Below are 12880 nucleotides of genomic sequence, written 5' to 3'. Positions count from 1 at the left end.
GTATTAATATTCTTTAAGGTTAAATTTTTTAAATTTACAGTTTTGCACTTTAAATGGAATGAAGAGATTAAAAAATTAAGAAAGAATGGTAAAGAGGAAGGAAGGAAGGAAGGAAGGAAAAGAGGGAGGGAGAGAAGTTGGGAGGAAGGAAAACAGGAAAGATCCTTGTCCTTTAAGGAATCCATATAGTAAAATAAGAGGACAGTATTGAAGTCTGACATGGTTACTGTATTAGGAAGGTATAAGCTACAAGCTACTAGGAAAGTATATGCTATAAGCTACTATATTAGGAAGGTATATAACAGGGCTTCCCTGGTAGCTCAGTTGGTAAAGAATCTGCCTGCAATGCAGGGGACCCCCGTTTGATTCCTAGCTGGGAAAGATCGACTGGAGAAGTGATAAATGACCCACTCCAGTATTCTTGGGCTTCCCATGTGGCTCAGCTGGTAAAGAATCTGCCTGCAATATGGGAGACCTGGGTTGGGAAGGTCCCCTGGAGAAGGAAAAGGCTACCTACTCCAGTGTTCTGGCTCAGAGAATTCCATGGACTGTATAGTCCATGGGTTTGCAGAGTCTGACATGACTTAGTGACTTTCACTTCACTTCAAGCTACATATGTAACTTAAGTATAAACTCATTTTATTTTCAACTATCTTTTAAAATAGGAATATTGCTCCAACATTTTTATATAAGAAAACAAGCTTGGGAAGGTCACAGAACCAAGTAATAAAAGAATTCTTCAGAACTAGGTGATGTTGAAATAAGAAACATGAACACTAGTCCCAGTTCTAACTGGTAAATAGCTCTGTGATTTTGGTGAATTATTTTGCTTCTCTGGAATTCATTTTACTTTCTGTAAAATGACTTGACTGAGCGAATTTTATCCCTAACTGCCTTCCAGTTCTAAAATTATGTAATGTCATTATGAATTTAAGTGTTCTCTAGTTTTGGCTGCAGGGAGCTATCTTCTGTCTATGGTGTGCTGCAGTCCGTGGGACTGAACGACTGAACTGACTAAGTAGCTATCCTCTAAATAAGGTTAAGTCATCCTATTTTAAGGCCTTTAGAAGGAGGTTTTCCTTTTACTGCAAAACCATTTTGGGATCAAACTTGCTTTTAATTTTTTAACATATTAATAGGTCACAGGTTTGAATTCTTCATGTTGCTTAGTTTTCTTGTCTTTGAGCTAAATAACTATGACTTCTTTATCTGATTATCAGAAAGCAGTTTTTATATTCACGACTCTTCTCTGACCTACTCATAATCCTCTCGGACCTTTATGACTGTCCTTGAACTGGACACAGGACTATATTCAGGATCAAGTCACTGGTTATCTCATTTTGCTCTTTTAAGCATTGTCTTTCTTCTCTTTTCCTTTTTTCCTCAGTGTGTATTAGAACAGTGCTCTGCTGGGGATCATGTTAAAATACAAATTGTTTTCAATAGTTCTGGGGTGGGACTTGAGATTCTGCTTTTCTGACACACTCATAGATAAAATACTTAATACTTAGTTACCACTTGACTGCCTAAGTTGCTGAATCTAGCACCACTTCCTATAAAGACAATAAAACCCAGAAAGCAATCTTGACTGGCTTATAGGCCAAGTCCAGGTGCCATAGAAATAACCTGAAAATCAGTTTAATTCCTAAAGGTGAGTCCAGCCTGTCTCTCTAAATGAGCAGCCAAAATGTGGTTATGCTCAGGCTTACTGCTACAGAATAGCCTACCACAGCTCATATGAACTTGATCATCAAAGACGAGTTCCTAGACATAGAAATTAACTGCTAGAGTGGGAACTGGTATAGGCTTTCTCCACTTTGGCACTATATAGGCTTTTGGGGCTGGATCATTTCTTTTTGGGGGCCAGGGGAGGAGTGTGTGTTTCCTGTACATTGTAGAATAGCAGCATTCCCGACCTCTACTCACTGGATGCCATTAGCACTCCTCCTGCCAAGTTAGGGCTTCCCTTATAACTCAGTTGGTAAAGAATCTACCTGCAATGTAGGAGACCACCCTGGTTTGATTCCTGGTTGGGAAGATCCGCTAGAGAAGGGATAGGCTACCTACTCAAGCATTCTTGGGCTTCCCTTGTGGCTCAGCTAGTAAAGAATCCATCTGCAGTGTGGGGGACCTGGGTTCGATCCCTGGGTTGGGAAGATCTCCTGGAGAAGGGAAAAGTTACCCACTCCAGTATTCTGGCCTCGAGTATTCCATGGACTGTATAGTCCATGGGGTCACAAAGAGTCAGAAACTACTGAGTGACTTTCATTTTCAGGCTTCCATGATAGCTCAGTTGGCAAAGAATCTGCCTACAATCCAGGAGATCCCAGTTTGATTCCTGGGGTGGGAAGACCCGGTGGAGAAGGGAAAGGCTACTCACTCCAGTATTCTTAGGCTTCCCTTGTGGCTCAGCTGGTAAAGAATCCGCCTGCAGTGCAGGAGACCTGGGGTCGATCCCTGGGCTGGAAAGATCCCGTGGAGAAGGGAACAGCTACCCACTCCAGTATTCTGGCCTGGAGAATTCCATGGACTGTATAGTCCATAGAGTCACCAAGAGTCGGACACAACTGAGCGACTTTCACTTCACTGGCAAGTTGTGATAACCAGAAGCATCTCTAGACATTGCCAATAATCCCTGTTTGAGAACTACTTAATGACTAAAAGTCTGTATGCTTTATCTCTGGATGAAGTGAAGATACACAATTGTACGTACAGAATACTGCTACCCTTACAGTGACAGATCCAAAATATTTTCCCCCGTGTAATAATTTCCTTATGACCAAGTCCACAGCCTTGTCACATCATAGCAATCACCACCTATGTGTTTAATATTTTTGATGCCTAGCTCAGTCACTTCCTTCATACATTATATACATATTAGGCTTCTTTTCCTACCCATCTATTATATGTGCTGTGCTAAGTTGTTTCAGTCCTGTCTGGCCCTGCCTGATCCTATGGAGTAGCCTACCACGCTCCTCTGTGCATGGGATTCTCCAGGCAAGAATACTGGAGTGGGTTGCCGTGGAAGGTCCTCCAGGGGATCGTCCCGACCCAGGGATCAAACCTGTGTGTCTCACATCTCCTGCATTGGCAGGAGGGTTCTTTACCACTAGCACCACCTGGAAATTCCTATATATTATATGTACTGTGGCACAACAAATCTATTAGTTTCAATCTGCTTTTGTAGTCCAAGTACAGTCTTTTATATTATGAGTTATAATTACATCTTTATTCTACTTTTTAAAAATGTTATCTCTGATATGCCCACATATTCATTTACTGTCATAGCATTTGAATTTTTTTTAGCTCCTAGTTTGTACTAGTCCTAAAGGAGAGTTAGAAAAGATTTTCACTTATAGTCTCATAAGCTGCTTCCAGGGGACAGCTGGCATATCACAGGCAGGCCCCAGACCGAGCTCTGCTAATAGTGTGATAATGGGACTGCAATTTACAGCCCGCTTCCTACCTCTAGTATGAGATATGCTTTTTTCTTTCAGAAGATGAGAGGAGAGTCCTTTACTGACTTAACAACCCCGCAGCACATCTTTAGATGAGACCAGCTATAGGGAATATATTAATAATAATTAATTGCCTTAACTCTTTTACCTAAAACCCTGTCATTTTTGTACCTCTGGTGGGTTTCTTTTTCAGGTGGACAGTGTGATGGTTCTGTTGAAGAGAGATTTTTTGATGTGCTCTACTAAGGCTTATGAAATAATATATTTCTGGCCAAAAGCTAAATCTGTCTTACTTGTTTATGTCATACAATCTGATATCTATGTGATGATGGTTCATATTGAAGCACAACATTAACAGAAATGTTTCCTAACACAGAAATTCTTAGAAACACTCATTGTTTATGGAAGATATAACTTAGTAAAAAATTAGTTTGACTTTTATATTCAAATAATAAATTTTCAGATTCATGCTTAAACAACTAGTAAAAACTGGTTACAATTAAACTAACATTTGTCACACAGGATTTTAAAACTGTGCAAACTGGAAAACTTGCTCATTCACTTTTTTTTCTACCACTCTACAGTCACATTCTGGATTTGTTACATACCAAAAATCTCAACTCTTTTCACAACTTGGTCTATGCAGTGTTTTACTTTCCTCAGTTCAATATGAGAATATGTTCTTTTAGGGATTTATTAACAAGTTAACCTTTTTCAGATTTAAATCCAGAAAAATATCCTATTGAACAATTTTTGAGGTGATAAAAATACTACAGTAAGCAAATATTTTGAGAGTCTAATATGTGGAAGAAAGCAAACCTAAATAAAACAAAAACCTGTAGACGTTTAAGAAGTGTAGGACTATGTCTTACAAAGAACGATGTCCTTCAAAGCATTTACAGTTTGACTGAAGAGGTGAGAAACATTTATATGTAATTCATAATTCCCAAGTATGCTTCATAAAGCATCTTAATAATCAGCATAAAAAGTGTTTAAGTCAAGGAAGGGCTAGGTGACCATACAGTATTGTGTTTTGTATTCACTCAATTGGTTAACTGTGATAGAAGCTTTATGAAAGAGGTAGACTGTGATCTATACCTTCAGCATGGAAAGGACCTGGAAAAATGGAAAGGACTTGATAGAGTTTCCCAGATGAAGGGAATAATGTGAGCCAAGATGGGGATGGGTACAGCATAATCTTTAGGTAGTGATGATGTATTAATATCTGGCCTGATGAAGTTAAATGTTTAAACTGGGGAGTAGTGGAATAAAGCTTTGTAAGTAGGATTTGGCCAATTTATGGACAGATTTGTAAGCTAATCAATGGAGCCTGAATTTCTTCCAGGTACCTCTTAAGGGAGCAAGTAAAGGGAAGTGATGTCAAGAAAGCTGTATTCAGGTGGCATGAAAGGTAATGTGCAGCTTGGGAGGAAAAGGAAGAGACTGACACAGAAAAGTCTTGCAGTAAGTCAAGGTAGAAGTGATAAAGACCTCCTAAGCATGCTGTGAGTGAGAAGGAAAACGAAGAGATATATAAACCAGATGCAGGCTTCCCTGGTGGCTCAGTGTAAAGAATCCTCCGCCTGCCAAGGCAGTAGACACGGGTTTAATCCCTGATCTGTGAAGAGCCCACGTGCTGTGAAGCAGCTACACCCACACACCACAACTGCTGAGCTTCAGAGCCCAGAAGGCACTACTGTTGAAACCTGTATGCTTTCGAGCCTGTGCTCTACAACTATTGTAATGAGAAGCCAGAGACCTGCGACTAGAGAGTAGCCTCTGCTCCCGTAACTAGAGAAAGCTTGTGCGCAGCAATGAAGACCCAGCACAGCCAAAAACGAATAAGTTAATTAATTAATAAACAAATAAACCAGATGCTTTGAATTTGAAAATGAAGAAAAGCACAAAACTTTTAGATCGTGTTCTACAGGAAGGCACTGTCTGTGGATTGTCATTTATATAATTTCTTGGAGAACTCTGAGCCCTGAGTGAGTTTTTAAAGCAAATTCCAAAAGTCTTACTTATAATCTGCTCATATTTTCACTGGTATAAAATATTGAGTACCTGTTATGTGGCAGACACTGTTTTAGGAATACTAGAATGAATGGGGGATATACAATGAGCAAAACACAAAATCACTGCTTTCATGGAGTTTATGTTCTAGTTGGACATGAGTTTGGGTGAACTCTGGGAGTTGGTGATGGACAGGGAGGCCTGGCGTGCTGTGGTTCATGGGGTCGCAAAGAGTCGGACATGACTGAGCAACTGAACTGATGTTCTAGTGGGAGAAATCTCACAATGAACTAAAAAAATGCAAAATATATGATATAGATGGTAATAAGGACTATGTATTAAAGCTGGGAAGGGGAATAGGGAATAACAGGTAGGATGTGGAGATAATTTTAAATAGGTTGGTAAAAAAAAGACCTTGTTAAGAAGTTGATATTTGAGCAAAAAATCCAGGAGAGGTGAGTGACCAGGTCATATAGTATTTTTGGGAAAAGAGCTGGGCAGGCAAAAGGAATAACTAGCAGTGAGACCCTGAGGCAACCCATTCCTGGTGAGGGGAGATGCTGGGCTGGGTAAGGGGGTGCTGGAGACCCTTGTAAGTACTTTGATTTTTACTGAATGAAATAGAGAGCCATTGGACAGTTTTAATCTGTGACTTAGGAGAGTATCAGTCTGTCTCGGTTGATTTGAGCCAGTGCTCTTACTTTTTCTGGGTCCCTGCTGGCTCAGATGGCAAAGAATCTGCTTGCAATGTGGGAGACCCAGGTTTGATCCCTGGGTAGGGAAGACCCCTTGGATAAGGGAATGGCTACCCACTCCAGTATTCTTGCCTGGAGAATTCTAAGGACAGAGGAGCCTGACGGGCTGTGTGGTCCATGGGTTCCCAAAGAGACAGACACAGCTGTGTGACTCGCACTTTCAGCCAGAAGAATGGCTTCCCTGGGGGCTGAGACTGTAAATTTCCACCTGTGGTAGAAGACCTGAGTTCAATCCCTGGATCAAGAAGTTCCCCTGAAGAAGGGACTGGCAACCCACTCTAGTATTCTTGCCTGGAGAATCCCATGGTACTTTCTCTAGCCAGAAGAATTGGGTTTCTATTTTTTTTTCTAATTGAAAAAGGCCCTAGTTTATTATCTTCTGCCTTGTATTAATTTTATCTGAAATTTAGCTTTAACTGTGGCACCCAAAAACATATCCTCAGTGAACCACTATCTTTTAAATGACCCTCCCTCAAAGAGTAGTAAGCTAGTTCCTATTTTGAGAATGAGCCAGTGATCTTTCATGTGTTTTTTGAACAAGTACCCCAAAAGTAACATATAGACTCACTTCCACATTTTTAGATTGATATTGAAAACTTTTCATTATAAGTTTAAACATTTTCCAAGGTTGTAATTTCTAGAATATTGTAAATAATGACTTTTTAGTAGACTTTAAAATAACTCTTTAAAATCTATTTAGTGAAAGCCAACTATAGTTATTTGAAACCTACCATAGTTCCTTTAAAAAATACATAAACAAGTTGTTCTTTAACAGTGGGAAATTTTTATCTTATTGTTTTTTAAAGATTTATTATTTATTTTTGGCCGTGGTAGACCTTGGTTGCTGCATGCAGGCTTTCTCTAGTTGTGACTGCTGCTGCTAAGTTGCTTCAGTCGTGTCTGACTCTGTGCAACCCCATAGACGGCAGCCCACCAGGCTCCCACGTCCCTGGCATTCTCCAGGCAAGAACACTGGAGTGGGGTGCCATTTCCTTCTCCAATGCATGAAAGTGAAAAGTGAAAGTGAGGCCACTCAATCGTGTCTGACTCTTCTCGACCCCATGGACTGCAGCCTACCAGGCTCCTCTGTCCATGGGATTTTCCAGGCAAGGGTACTGGAGTGGGTCGCCATTGCCTTCTCCTCTAGTTGTGGCAAGGGGGGCTATTTCTCATTGTCGTGTGTGGGCTTTTCACTGCAGTGGCTTCTCTTCTTTCGGAGCACAGTCTGCAGTAGTGGCAGCTTGCAGGCTCCAGAGTGCTAAGTAGTCATGGTGCACAGGCTTAGTTGCCCCAAGGCATGTGGGGTCTTCCCAGACCAGAAATCGAACTGGTATCCCTTGCATTGCCAGGTGGATTCTTAAGCACTGGACCATCAGAGAAGCCCTCTTTTTTTTTTCTCGAGCTCGTATTTCCATTCCACTTCTCCCAGAGAATGTTGTCCTACTGAAAATATAGGCAGTCCTCATATGAAAATGTGCAAAATTATCATGCAAAATAATCTTTATAATCAGTAGGAACAACTGTGATTGTCCTGTGACCTTTAAGGTTTTTTTGTCAGAATATTAAAAACTGACTTGTATAGGAAGACAGTTTCTATAAATTTCCTGTAAGTGTATCGGAAAATGAAAAACAGTAAGACCAATATTTACTTAGTACACTTTCCTGGTGTCTCAGATAGTAAAGAATTTGCCTGCAACGCAGGAGACCCGGGTTCAATTCCTTCTCCCTGAAAGATCCCCTGAAGAAAATGGCAACCCACTCCAGTATTCTTGCCTGGAGAATTCCATGGACAGAGAAGCCTAGTGGGCTACAATCCATGGGGTAGAAAGAATCGGACACGACTGAGCAACTGACACATACACACTGCAATTAGAAACACTGGAAATAAAAGTATGATTTTTTTTGTAAAACATTTATTAAGAATAAAGAGTTTTCACCTTCTTCTTTTTTCCTGTAACTTACAAGACAGAGTGATCATGTTTCTGTGCTTAGTGAATTGTCATACTTCTAAATTTGGATCAGTTTCCAACATTTTATCCTTTGCACTTTCACTGTGGTGATATATCTCCAAGAGTTCTTTTGAAAGTGAAAATTTTTACCAGCATTACTTCTTCTAGGACACTGTTACCTTTTTTGTCAACAACAACCACTTTCCTCTTTAAGTCAAGAAGTTCACCTGCACCAAGTTCAGCTGGCTGCAATCTAGTCTTTTCACTGGCGGCACTGTCCACGTTCCCATGCTCAGCTCTCTCTCCTAGAACTTCATTATGCTAAATTCAAGCTCTATCTTTGGCAATATCACTTTTAGTTCTTTGCTACATTTTAATTTTCGTTGTCCAGTGCCCTCTTTCAGTCATCTATTTTTGTAAAATACTGTGCAGATTTATCATAGATAGGAGGCAAGGCAACTAGAAGCTTTGTTGTCTGTATGTGAACTGAAGAACACTTGCACAGTGACCAATCACCGTGGACTTTGAAAGAAGACACGTGATTGGTCACTAACCATGATGCTCATCTGTTATTTATGCAGTGATTTGTGAACTGAAGAGCTAGAGAGCAAAATTTCTATTTTATGCAATTAAAGTTATTAAAAATACACAAGAGTAATTAAAATTTGAACCCTGTTTGATGGATTGGTATTATTTAACAAAATGGTGGTAACTGAAATTCATGCATATTGGAAACATTCAAAGAAAGACTCATCTATATATTTTTATACTTGGAAATCTTAGTACCTTTTAAGTTTCTCTGAAACAAAAATGTACATAAATTAGAATTTTAACTATTTTATATTCTTGATTCTTAAATAGTAAAAAAATTTCTAGGCTGATTAAGAGTTGGACATGACTGAGCGACTGAACTGGATTATTATAATTAACCAAATAACATAAATATGCTTAAATTAAATCAAAAGTAAAAATTTATCAAGAATTATTTCAGTCTGATGAATTGGGCTATTTTCCTTTCATTTAAACCATGTATCTTGGCTAAGTATTGCTTCCTGCTAGCATGAGACAGACTTTAGGATCAGGGATATTCCTGTTTTTCATTTCTATAGATACAGTCCCTGAGAAAATGTGTTCACACAGACAACTAGATAGGAATGAGAGGAATTTTATTATAGCAGTGCTATTCATTTCATGGATTCTTTCCAAGTTATTTGTCAAAAATGCTCTTTGACTTTTGTTGAAAACAAGGAACTGGAAACCTTCTGACTTGTGAAAGCACTTGTTGCCCAGTCATCAGAATGTTTATTTTCCAGGAAGCATACCAAAAAGGCTTTGCCAAGACATAGCAACTCCAGGGCAGCCCCATGTACCTCTGCTGGTTTTACACCATACAGTTCCTGAGACTGTTCACATAGCAATCTGAGTGGAATGAGGGGGAATTGTGCAGTGCACAACTTATACAGCTGTATTCAGTGGCCTTATAAAGTATACCCTTTTTTTTTTACTTAACATCAACTCATCTTAATGAGTAGCTTGAATGAAGTACACAAAGTTTTCTGTATATACTGGCACATTTATATATATTGATAATGATAGCACAATTAGCATACCAAACATTTAATGATGTAGCAACATTTAGCGGAAAGGTGTACTAATAAGGTAAACACAACAAACAAAATTGTTGTTTTTAGACACTAAGTGTCTTTTGAAAAGTACAGTGGGATGTCCAAAGGATTCCGACTCCATGCCAATCTCAGTATCTGCCACAAGTCTTTCATGTTTCATCTTATGGTGGCTCTTTATTTCCCTAAGACTTGGACTCACAGATGGCATGGTTGTTTTCTTGAACAGTGTCATTAATTTATTTGATTTATGAATGCTAATTATATATTTCTGAGTGCATCACATCTATTAGCATTTGCAGTGGTTTTGTGATAAAGCATGTGTAAAGAGGAACTGCTCCTGCCCATACCCTTCTGTTGGCAGATTGCTCTTTTGGCAGGTGAAGCAGTCTACTCTATACTGATATGCACCTTTTTTGATCTTTTCTTTTAGTTATAGTAGACATGTAGCTGATATATACTTTTAAGCAATAATTCAAAACCAACGAATGTCAGGCAATGAAAGCAAAAGTATTAACTGGGCTCTGCAGCAATCTGAAATAACTACACAAATGACAATATAGTAGTGAATTCTGCTATTCAAGAATCATTTGTTACATGTTTACATGCTATTATGATTCTAGAAGCCCTCCTTTGAGTTAGATAGAGCCTATACTTACTGTCCAACAAACAGCATCATGCCACAAGCAGTCACTTCTTCAATCAATCACAATTGTGTCCTTGGATGACAACACCAACGATGACATCACTACTCATTATGAAGGACAAACTGTAATTACAATTAACTACAAAGTTTGTAATTTTGGAAGAAATGTTAATAAGATACTAATTTTCAAATTGAGGTTGTGATAGAGGAGTGTAAATATCCTTTCATTATGAGCTTCCCTGGTGGCTCAGATGGTAAAGAATCTGCCTGCAATGCAGGAGACCCGGGTTCGGAAGATCCTCTGGAGAAAGAAATGTCAACCCACTCCAGTATTCTTGGCTGGACAATTCTATGGTCAGATGAGTCTGGCGGGCTACAGTTCATGGAGTTGCAAAGAGTTGGACACGACTGAGTGACTAACACACACACACTCTTTCATTATAAGAGTTAGCATTTATATACCACATCCTAGGTACTTTCACAGTCATTTGATTAGTTGCTAAGTCATGCCTGATGCTTTACACCCTGTAGACTGCAGCGTGCCAGACTTCCCTGTCCTTCACCATTTCCCGGAGTTTGCTCAGACTCATGTTCATTGAGTCGGTGATGCTATCCAACCTCCCCTTTTCCTCCTGCCCTCAATCTTTCCCAGCATCAGGGTCTTTTCCAATCAGTTGGCTCTTCACATCAGGCAGCCAAAGTATTGGAGCTTCAATTTCAGCATCAGTCATAATTTTGCTTTATCTTTCCAGTAACCTTATGTTAGTTGAGAAAGTACTGATATTTTCTTTTACGAGTCAGAAAATTAAGGATCTGAGAAGCTCAGTTAAGTTACATGATAGATAAGTGACACAGGAGAAAGTTAATCCTGAAAAAGATCTCATATACTTTTCTTCTCTACTAAACTGTTTACCAAATGTTGAGATAGTAAATCTTTCATTTTTCTCCCATTTTAGGTCCAACATTCTAATTGTGCAAAAGAATCATCTGATGCCCTTGATTTAAATGCAGATTCTAGCATCCCACATAATTCAATTGAGATGGCCTGACTTGTGGAATTAAACTAAAATCACCCAAATGAGAACAGAGGCCATTTATTTAGATCATGCTATAGCCAGAGAGCCAGAACATCATTTATCTTTGATAGAAACTCAATGGCAGGTACGGAAGGGAACAAGCTTTGTAAAAGAGGAAGAAGAAGCAGGTCTCCAATATGCTTTACTGGAGGTTGTTGGCCTGGTAAATAAAGCTCCAGGCCAACTACGGAATCAAGGAATATTTTATGTGATTGGTATGGGGAACAAACTGGCTGTCTCTGGTTGGTCCTGAGTTGGAAGTAGGGGTAAAAATCAGTAAGTTGGCTGTCACTGACCACTTCCTGGATCAGAAAGATCCCCTGGAGAAGGAAATGGCAACCCACTCCAGTATTCTGCTCTAATTGCTGGTCTAATTGTTCTAGTCTAATTGCTGCAGAAGTTGTGGTTTGGCTTCTTGGGCTTTTTGTTCAGAGTACCGTTGTCATATACAGTCTGGTCATTGTCTGTATATTGTCTCTCAGACCATATTCTGAGAAACACACTGGGCCTCTGGTGTTCCTTTCATCCTGGTCTCCTTCCTCCCTTAAGCTGGCTACACTGTTGTTATTGTTCAATTGCTGTCACGTCCGACTCTTTGCGACCCCATGGACTGCAGCACGCCAGGCTTCTCTGTCCTTCACCATCTCCCAGAGTTTGTTCAAGCTTGTGTCCATTGAGTCGGTGATGCTCTCTAGCCGTCTCATCCTCTGTCATCCCCTTTTCCTACTGTCTTCAATCTTTTCCAGCATCAAAGTCTTTTTCCAATGAGTCGGCTGCTTTCATCAGGTGGCTGGAGCTTCAGCTTCAGCATCAGTCCTTCCAATGAACATTCAGGACTGATTTCCTTTAGGACTGACTGATTTGATCTCTTCGAAGTACAAGGGACTCTTAAGAGTCTTCTCCAGCACCACAGTTCAAAGGCATCAGTTCTTCCGCGCTCAACCTTCTTTATGGTCCAACTCTCACATCTGGACATGACTACTGGAAAAACCATAGCTTTGACTAGATGGACCTTTGTTGGCAAAGTGACGTCTCTGCTTTTTAACACGCTGTCTAGGTTTGTTACAGCTTTTCTTCCAAGGAGCAACTGTCTTAATTTCATGACTGCAGTCACTGTCCACAGCGATTAAGGAGCTCAAGAAAATGGTCTGTCACTGTTTCCATTGTTTCTCCATCTATCTGCCTTGAAGCAACGGGCTACATTGTAAACTCCATGAAAGTTATGGACCATCTTTCACTACATCGTTACCAGTGCCTATGCCTGAGCAGGCACCCAATACAGTCTTGCAAATGAATGAATAAATTATTTGATATTAGGTTTTGTTGGAACAAGAAAATGAACTTTCTGGTGTAGCATATAG

At 39.8% G+C, this 12880-nt stretch overlaps 1 protein-coding gene across 1 annotated transcript in view; it reads left to right on the top strand.

The window, feature by feature from the left end:
* Window positions 1-12880, top strand: part of KLHL23 (kelch like family member 23) — a 44907-nt gene that overhangs the window by 14707 nt on the left and 17320 nt on the right. The gene's annotated exons all lie outside the window — the stretch shown is intronic.

This window comes from Odocoileus virginianus, chromosome 13 (genome assembly GCF_023699985.2).
Source record: "Odocoileus virginianus isolate 20LAN1187 ecotype Illinois chromosome 13, Ovbor_1.2, whole genome shotgun sequence".
In the NCBI taxonomy this organism is placed as follows: Eukaryota; Metazoa; Chordata; class Mammalia; order Artiodactyla; family Cervidae; genus Odocoileus; species Odocoileus virginianus.
This window is presented reverse-complemented; position numbering and strand designations above follow the sequence as displayed.